Raw genomic sequence first — 9,403 nt, 5'->3', positions numbered from 1 at the left:
AGATCGCTGATATGTAGCTCCGCATTCTTCAACCCGAAGGGCATAACCCAATAGTAGAAAGTTCCCCATGGTGTGATGAAAGAAGTCTTCTCATGATCTTCGATGGCCATTTTGATCTGATTGTAGCCGGAGAAACCATCTATGAAGGAGAAGATCTTGTGTCCAGTAGTATTATCCACTAGTGTATCAATGTGAGGCAGTGGGAAATCGTCTTTATGACTTATTTTGTTAAGGTCCCTAAAGTCAATGTACATCCTGACTTTGCCAACCTTCTTTGAAACTAGTACGATGTTTGCGAGCCATTCCGGATAGTTAGAGACTACCAGGAATCCCGCATTGTATTGCTTGAAGACTTCATCACGAACCTTTAAGGCCCATTCTGGCTTCATTCTCCGGAGCTTCTGTTTGACAGGCTTCATCTCTGGCTTTGTTGTCAAGTGGTGTATCACCAAATCTTCATCGAGCCCTGGCATGTCTTCATAAGAGAAAGGAAAGTCAGACAACCTCGGCTTCAAGAATTCCATCATCCTCTGCTTGTATTCCGGAGGCAATGATCTACCGATGCACACTTCTCTAGGGAGTTCAGGTGATCCTAAGTTCACAACTTCGAAATCGCCTGTCACACACTACAAGAAATATGGTTTTTACCGACGAAACTTTTACCTACGAAAATTATTTTCGTAGGTAAAGATGACTTTTACCGACGAAATATTTTTTCGTAGGTAAAAGTAAACTTTTACCGACGAAATAATATTTCGTAGGTAACAGTCATCTTTACCTATGAAAATTTTCGTAGGTGAAAGGTCTTTTCCCCTTAAAAAATCGAAAAGTTTACTTTTAGGTAAAAGTCATCTTTACCTACGAAACTGTTCGTAGGTAAAGGGTATTTTGAATTTTTGAAAAAATTAAAAAAGTAAAAAATTTACTTTTACCTACGAAATATATTTTTGTAGGTAAAAGCCATCTTTACTAATGAAACGTTTCGTAGGTAAAGGTGTTTTATATTTTTTAAAAAACAAACAATTGAAAAGTTTACTTTTACCAATGAAGTATAATTTCATAGGTAAAAGCCATCTTTATTGAAGAAAAATTTCGTAGATAAAGGGTGTTTTGATTTTTTTCACGAAAAGTTTACTTTTTACCTACCAAAGGTTTCGTAGGTAAAAGACGTGTATGAGACTTGTACCTACGAAATGTTTCGTAGGTAAAAATATAATTTTTTTTTACTTACGACTATTTTCGTGGGTAAAAAACGTGTATGGCACTCTTACTTACGAAATAGTTCGTAGGTAAAAATATAATATGTATGAGACTTTTCCCTACGATATATGTTCGTAGGTAAAAATTTATTATTTACGGACTTTTACCTACTAAATGTTGCGCAGGTAAAAATACTATCTACGACTATCTTTTTTAGTAAAAAAATGTTAGGTAAAAATAATAAGACTTTTACCTACGAAAGTATTCGTAGGTAAAATACGTGGATGCGACTTTTACCTACAAATGGTTGAAATCAAGATGTTTCATAGGTAAAAGTCTCTTTTTTTTTACACCTATTCCAATATAGTTCATCATATTCTTCTTGATATACACCGGTTGCATAATATATTTCATCATATTCACATTCACATCCATCTAAAGATTCTAAACCCAAACATATATACTACAAGAAATTTCTCAACAATTTATCGTCATACTTAAGTAATCAATACAGGAATGTACAAGTAAAATCATAAAACCAAAGATACTCAACAACTTATAACTTCTATTCATAAAGTTATATGACCAACCATCCAAGTCACTAACTTGGAAAACAAAACAAATTGAATTAAGCAACAAGCACAAACACAAGTAAATATGACTAACCATCCAAGTCATCCAGCATGCACCTATACTGCCCATGAGTATGTGTATCAAAGCCAAGACAGGTGGAAGTGCATAGACCCGCATCCGAAACATTGCAATGTTGTGTACTTTATTATGCGTTGTGGATCCGACTTTTTTTTTGCATCTGATGCCCATTCATCAAAGAAACAACGGATGATATTAAAAATCTCAATCAATTGTTTCAACTTTCAATAAACATCAGTATTTTCTAAACATAAATGAAGCTAAACAAGCAGAAAGAAACTTTGCTAGCTTGGTGCATGACTAACTTCCAGATTCTGATGACTGGGTCTTGCAAGCATTCCTCATGATTTATCCAATTTCGCAACATACACAAGACTCTCAAGTGGCAAACTCAAAAATTCTGCATTGCCAGCTGTAATAGGTCATGAGAATCAAGGCCCAATAAGTAGGGGACTTTGCTAGCTTGGTGCATGACCTGTGCAGTGCAGATGCTGCCACATAGAACTGTTTCCTAGCATCCAATTCTTCTGGACGATCATTCTTGAAGCTGATGCCCAAGGATTATTATTTGTTAATAGCTATAAAGAAGATGCAGTTCAAAACCCCAACTGAATTAGTCTCACTTCAAAAAAGAGGTGGGGACACCCTGCGTCTTCAAAAGAAAAAAAAAAAACGCAACTGAATTAGAATTCCAAGTCTGTGTGGCAAATACCTTACACAAATATCCAAGCATCTGAGTTGGGTACTCCAGTTTTACCAAATGATCCAATTATTGTAGGTTGTCCATATCTATCATCTATATCAGAAAAAAAAAAAAAAATTTGTTGGTACTCCTTGTTAAGCTACAAAACAAGAACAAAAAGGACTGAATCACAATCTTTGCCCCATATGGTATAAATGGAACATAAGTTTTCAAGGATTTTATTAACATTTTTTAATTACAAGAACACAAATACTGGCATGTCGGAGTATTTTCCAGCAGCAGTAGAGGACCCATGACTTCAGGTTCCATTCCCTCCAGCTTCCCTTGAAATTGGCCTACCTAATGAAGACGGAACTCACAAAATTTTGTCTTCATTGGGTAGTTGAATTCAACCTCTATGTTGATGTAGCCGAATTCATAGAATTTCTAAAATTCTAATAGAAGCTTCGTAGATTTTCTGAATTTATATAGTTTTGCGAACCTGTTGGAAACATAACAAGGAAGAGAAGAAGCAAAGAGCCATCTAATCCTGGTGGTCAGTTTACCTCCGCTACTGTACACAAATTCGATGATCAAGACCGTTGATCTTGATCTTTCATGCAAGAGATAGAGACCCATTTCAAGTTTTTGACCGATGGGAAACAGGGCAGGAATGTAAGGTTTAGAAATGTCCAGAGACCTGAAAAACAGTGATATTACTTTTGTATGATAGTGGTATTGGTGTGGCTTTGGGAAGGGTAGAAAATGCAAACTAAGACCAGTGTATATTAACATTGCAATAGACATTTCTGAGTAACATTTGTTAGCTATAACTCTAACCACATTTCACTGGAAGAAATCATTATCCTTCATGTCTATCTTATTTGTTGGGTTTAAATCTTCCATTTGCATTAAGGGCCTACCATTGGCGAAAAGAGACAGCATTTGATGGAAAAAATGGAAGGGCCATGATGCATTCGGTAGTACATCTGACGAGGAACAAAAAATGGATAGTACACGAGTTACAAGGGTAACCAATAAGCATTTAGAATTCCAAACAAAGAAACAATGGTTTACTACTGCATAAATATATTTTTCGGCTCGAGAAGGCAACCATTACGAACTTTCTAGCCAACAACTTTTCAAAGCATTACCGCTTTGAACTGGGATAGGTAGTGGTTGAGCAGTGCATGATCCCCAGTGTTCTTTGCAGCCATGGCACCAATGGTGCACACACCAGCCCGACCACAGATGAATGTCACATGTCTGTATATACAAAGATGCACACAGTAAGCAACAAGATGATAATAGTGCAATACCCGTCAAGGTCAACCTTAAAACAAAATGCTCCTTCTAGAGGCTCCTTTCACGCACAATCCACAGCATATCCCAAGATCGTTTGTTATTACACCATATAGTCACCCAGGCAATGCATATTTTTTATTTTATTTTGAAAGATCAATGCAGAGTTTTTCAATTATTTCTCATACTAAACATTCTTCAGAATCATTTTAGAGATAGCCGGGATATTGTGCCTATGCAAAGATTCACATCAATCGAGTAAGATAGGTGAAAGATATACGAAATTAACTAAGAAAAAGATTCACACAAGTAACCTGATTCTCGTGAAGCAGTATCACAAGCCCTCACAATTTCAATGCAGAGATTGAGATCATTCTTGTTCTTGGTGACTTCGTATGCTTTGAAAAGTAAGAATGCTGTCCCAAGGGAGCCAGTGTAGAGAGTGAAATCCCTGACACACCGTCCAGCCCGCACCCAAGTCTCCTTCACAATCTGAAAAATAAATAGGTAATGGGAATGATGTAAAGGCAGAAGTCACCAAGCCTTGAAAGTGAAATCCATTTTTCAGTACGAACCAATCTCAAGCTTTTTATGTCTGCATTCAATGAAAATGTGACCATCTAAATAAGGGGGTCACTAAGCCTGCAGGCATGTACAAGGCAGCTCATCTACATGCAATCATGGCATATTGGTACAAGATTCCCACTGTAACAATGCCTTGCCCAAAATATCCAACCGATTCACTTATTATGCAGGCAATAGCCCACAGTTTATGAGACATTGATGGCTACAAAAACTAGGCAAGGTTTTGCTCGGCCATCTGCCTATTTCTAACATTGTGGCCTAACCAACTCGTTTGTTGAACCAGATCATCAAAAAGGCCAGATCCATCTAATCGACAGCTTGGATCTTGTTCCCTCATGCTGAACTGAGACATGTAGTGGCTTGTGGATGGGAACCTTGTACATGTTAAAAATGGTAATAAACTCCCATAAAATTTTTAGGAGTGAATCTTCTCTCTTGAGTAAAGCCATCCTCAAGTTCTAAAGGTAATAAACTCCCATATAGTTTCATACTTTTTCATCATTCCTCTCTATGGATTTTTCATGTTATTAGAATGGGAAAGAAGTAATAACCAGAACAAGGGAAGAGAGAGCTTTGATCGACGTGAAACAAAGATACTAATCGTATGAGAAGTGCTTGACCTTTTTTTTTTTCTTATTAATTTTCTCAATGCAATAGGGAGATCTGGAGTAATCAAGTGCATCTGGACAAGGAGGAGAACATTGACAACAATCGATGGCCCCCAATATCGCATGCTTAGATTTTCTCCAGTGAGATATTTTGAGTGGGACTTATTTGGGGGGGATCATTAGAAGAGGAAACAACTCATCTGGAGACTCGTTGTAAGAGAGATTCTCTTGTGAAGAACAATAAGGTACAAGAAATGTGACATCTTTGGTAACAAACTTAAAACAAGAAAAAAAGAAAAAAAGAGGACAATAGCAGTTATATCTTCTTTGAGTTTTGGCATATCCAAGAAAGACACTCTTTTAGAAGAAATTTGGTCAAAAGCTTGAGTTCTACAACAAGTTTTGTGACTGGTATGTATAATCATCTATATACATTTTCCCACAACATCTTATGAGGAGCTTTTACTTGATATAGTCTACATGTGACACTTTTGGGATGGTGAGCAGATTCCAATGATCCTATAGCAGTAACATACATGAGTTAATAATAAAAAAAATGGTCCACGAATAAAACTGAGAATAATCAAACTACACATACGAAATTCAAAGGGACACTATAAGAGAGGAAGCCTCAAAATCCCACATGACAAGAGGAAACCAAATTCACAAGAGATACATTTTGACTGCACTCTCACAATGAGAGCATTAAAATAACATCTTTATGAAGAGGGGATATGCAAAAATGAAACCGACTGGCACAAAACCACTCATAAATAGTCTACCCATGAAACTAGCATTTCTAGATTAAAGATGAGTTTGATTCTTCAATTGACATAGACACAATGTCCATGTTAAATCAGTTTTTCCATGTTCTCCGTACTACCTAGAGTTCAGTACCATCTCATCAGTTTAATAACTGATATGTGGGCTGAATTTAAAAAAAAAAAAAAAAGAAAAAAAAAAGAAAAAGAAGAAAAAAAGAGAGAGCTCAGACCATTACAGGGTAACCATATTTGGAGATATATATCAAAATGGAAGAACTAGTCTAGTTTTGCAAGATTTCACCAATTCTCTAGATTTACGACTTCATATTTACAAAATATGAAATCCATAGCATGAAAATTTAGCACGAAATGGAATCAAGTTATATCTTTTCAGCCATGGAAGTGTTATGACGAAACTATATAGCAGTTTGAGTCATAGATACCTATAACAACTGTTATGCTTGAAGTGATGACCTCGGTCACTGATAGACCAACAAAAGCCCAAGCATACTGAGTAGATAGGTTCCCAAGGCTAAGAACTATCCCGCCAGCCATTGCAAACAAAACAGAGGGCCAATTGTCCTGCATCAGCCACCAAATTTGTACTTTAGAGGGTAAAATGACATGTTCTGTCCCTATTCATGTTTAACATAAGAGTAATGGGAAAGTAAGATCTAAGGAGATAAGTGGAAAAGTAATAAAGAGGATCTTTGTGGCTCCATTTATCAGACGGACCACAGTGGGTAGGTAAGAAGTAAGGAGATCGGTGGAAGAGTAATAAAGAGGATCTTTGTGGTACACATTCCATGTGTACAAGATCCTGTCCATTCATCAGATGGGCAGCATGTTTATGTTGCAGAAATTAGGCTGCTCCACTCATGACTCGTCTGGTGGGAAGCATGTTTATGTTGCACAATTGAATGTTTTCTCGTACTGTTGCCTTATAGATAAGTGGTCCAGCCTGATTTTTGGGCCAGTGAATGTATGTGGTGAGCCCGCCCAACGAATGGTCAGGGTATTGAATAGATGTGCTGCGAAGATCATCTTCACTCTCTTCTTCACATTTGTCGAAAACCTTTTCATACCATGAACAAAATGCATCTCAATTGATGTAATTTGAGGACCATAAAAGAAAAGGATATACAAATTCAACAGAAAATTGGCCATGGCAGCCGGTGACAATCTGGAAAAAGAGCATTCATTGTTCTACTGAAGGGTATTTCTCATAGAGACCATCCAATTTCAGGAGCTGAGGATCATGCATCATGCATCATGCTTATGTTCAAAACATGTTTTGGAATTCTGTTAAGGCCATAGCTAATGAGATATTTACATCTTTCACTGATAGGATATATTTGCATTCAGAGATATGTTAAGGCTATGGGTTTTGTATTGCATCCAATAATAAAATATGAGCCTTTTTTCCTCACCAGATACAGTTAACATGAATGTGGCAGACGCTTGTATATTTACGCCATCTAACACAACCATTCGTATAACCATGAATGAAAGCATCATTGATTTTGCAATAGTTCATTACCAATAAATTGAAGAAAAACATTCATATCCTTCTCTTAGATGACATAAAGCTAGAGAATATTGTAGTACAATATCTATTAACAGATCATTTGTCAATAGACAGTTACCCTCTGCTGTGCACAGAGTGCGGAAAGATGGTCTGATTGATATAAGGATATATACGTGTTCCATGGCACCTATAATTGTACAAACTTACTAATTTACTAACCACATGTGGACACTTGGATGGTCCAATGCCAATCTAGACCGTCCATTCATTGTAGAACTCCCTACACAGTGCCACCATGTAAAAATCACACCGGTAGGATGTCCTAAGTTCCTTGTCATTCACTTATTATGCAGGCAATAGGCCACAGTTTATGAGACATTGATGGCTACAAAAACTAGGCAAGGTTTTGCTCGGCCATCTGCCTATTTCTAACATTGTGGCCTAACCAACTCATTTGTTGAACCAGATCATCAAAAAGGCCAGACCCATCTAATCAACGGCTTGGATCTTGTTCCCTCATGCTGAACTGAGACATGTAGTGGCTTGTGGATGGGAACCTTGTACATGTTAAAAATGGCTTTACTCAAGAGAGAAGATCATCAAAAAGGCCAGACCCATTCTCTTTTCTTTCTTTTTTTTTTTTGTATCAAAGTCACCATTTCTAAATGTGGTAAATGTGTATGAAATCCGAAACAATCATCCGGTGGCGTTGCTTAAATGGACCATATATACCCATAAAAAACAACAAAAGACCCATAAAAACAACAGAAAATGAAAAATACCCAGATTATAATTAATCCAGTAACATTATCTCAGCACATTCCAAATACAAAACCCATAAAATCAACAAAATAAAAAAAAAAAACGAAAAATAACCAGAACATAATTCATCCATATCAAGCAACCAACACAAAAATCCAAACATGACGTGCTCGAAAAAGCAAAAAAAGAAAAAGAAATCTCGAAAACTACTCTTCTTCGATCCAAAAAATAATAAGAAGCAGAAATCGCAACATAAATGAGAAAAAAAAAAACCTAAAAATTTCTCCTATCATTTCAAATTCGAAAACAAACCCAACAAAGGAAATGAGAATCAAAGCAGTATCTGGTGATTTTAGCTTACCTGAGAGAGAGAGAGAGAGAGAGAGAGAGAGAGAGAGAGAGAGAGAGAGATTTGCCATTAAAAACCCAACGTAGGGTCCGTGGACATCATTAAAAACTTCCTAGGGTCCAATGTAAGGTTTATTTGCCATCCAACCCTAAATCCCTAAATCCCCAAATCCCTAAATCGGTATTGAGATTGAGAGAGATTGAGAGAGAGAGAGAGAGAGAGAGAGAGAGAGAGAGAGAGAGAGAGAGAGAGATACCCCTCTTTGGTTGCAGCTCTGTTTTGAGCGCGAGCCTAAATTTAGGCGCACGATGAAAGCTTCTAGTTCTAGTCTACTAGTTATACTCTTGTACGGGAGAGAGAGAGAGAGAGAGAGAGAGAGAGAGAGAGAGAGAGAGAGAGAGAGAGAGAGAGAGAGAGAAGATAGAGGATGCGAGATAGAGGAAATGAGAATCAAAGCAGTAATTTTATTTGACATCCAACATGTTCATTATCTGTTAACATAGATTAATGGAGTGGATAAAATAAATAAAAAACGGTGGGCCCCAGAGAGTTTACTCTAGTAAGGGTAATGATGAGTTCTTTTATTCGACATCCATCAAGTTCTTTTATATTATTGATAAACAATTTCCATTCACAATACCGAACCTAAATCATGGACGTTCCTGATCATCAGATCATCTTGGCATATGGGCCCTAGTGGGGCAATGCATGGACAACTGATGTGGTTAATGCAAACAGCCAATGTATAGTTCAAGTACAACCATTTCTTTCATGGACCAAGTCTAACTCCTCCTACACTTAGACTCGACCTATTAAAACTATTTGCAGACATCCTAAAAAATATAAAAGCACTTGGTGGGGCCCAAATGAGTTTTGAATGCGGCTGAAACTCATTAGCCTTAGCATACTAAAAAAGATATTGGGCATACTAAGATCGAGTTGAAGGTAACCCCTAACAGTTCACTGACAGTC

The 9,403-nt window shown here is 37.0% G+C and overlaps 1 long non-coding RNA gene across 1 annotated transcript; it reads right to left on the bottom strand.

Annotated features, from left to right (window-relative positions):
- Window positions 1-2,348: 2,348 nt before the first annotated feature.
- On the bottom strand, window positions 2,349-3,456 carry LOC131218450 (uncharacterized). The gene is made up of 3 exons (XR_009157741.1): window positions 3,100-3,456; window positions 2,564-2,647; window positions 2,349-2,398 (listed from the first exon to the last, which is right to left on the bottom strand). It is a non-coding gene; the product is annotated as an uncharacterized LOC131218450 (long non-coding RNA).
- Between the last annotated feature and the right edge of the window lie 5,947 nt (window positions 3,457-9,403).

This window comes from Magnolia sinica, chromosome 11, assembly GCF_029962835.1.
Source record: "Magnolia sinica isolate HGM2019 chromosome 11, MsV1, whole genome shotgun sequence".
Classification (NCBI taxonomy): domain Eukaryota; kingdom Viridiplantae; phylum Streptophyta; class Magnoliopsida; order Magnoliales; family Magnoliaceae; genus Magnolia; species Magnolia sinica.
Note: the sequence above shows the minus strand (reverse complement) of the source record. Positions and strands in the feature narration are given on the sequence as shown.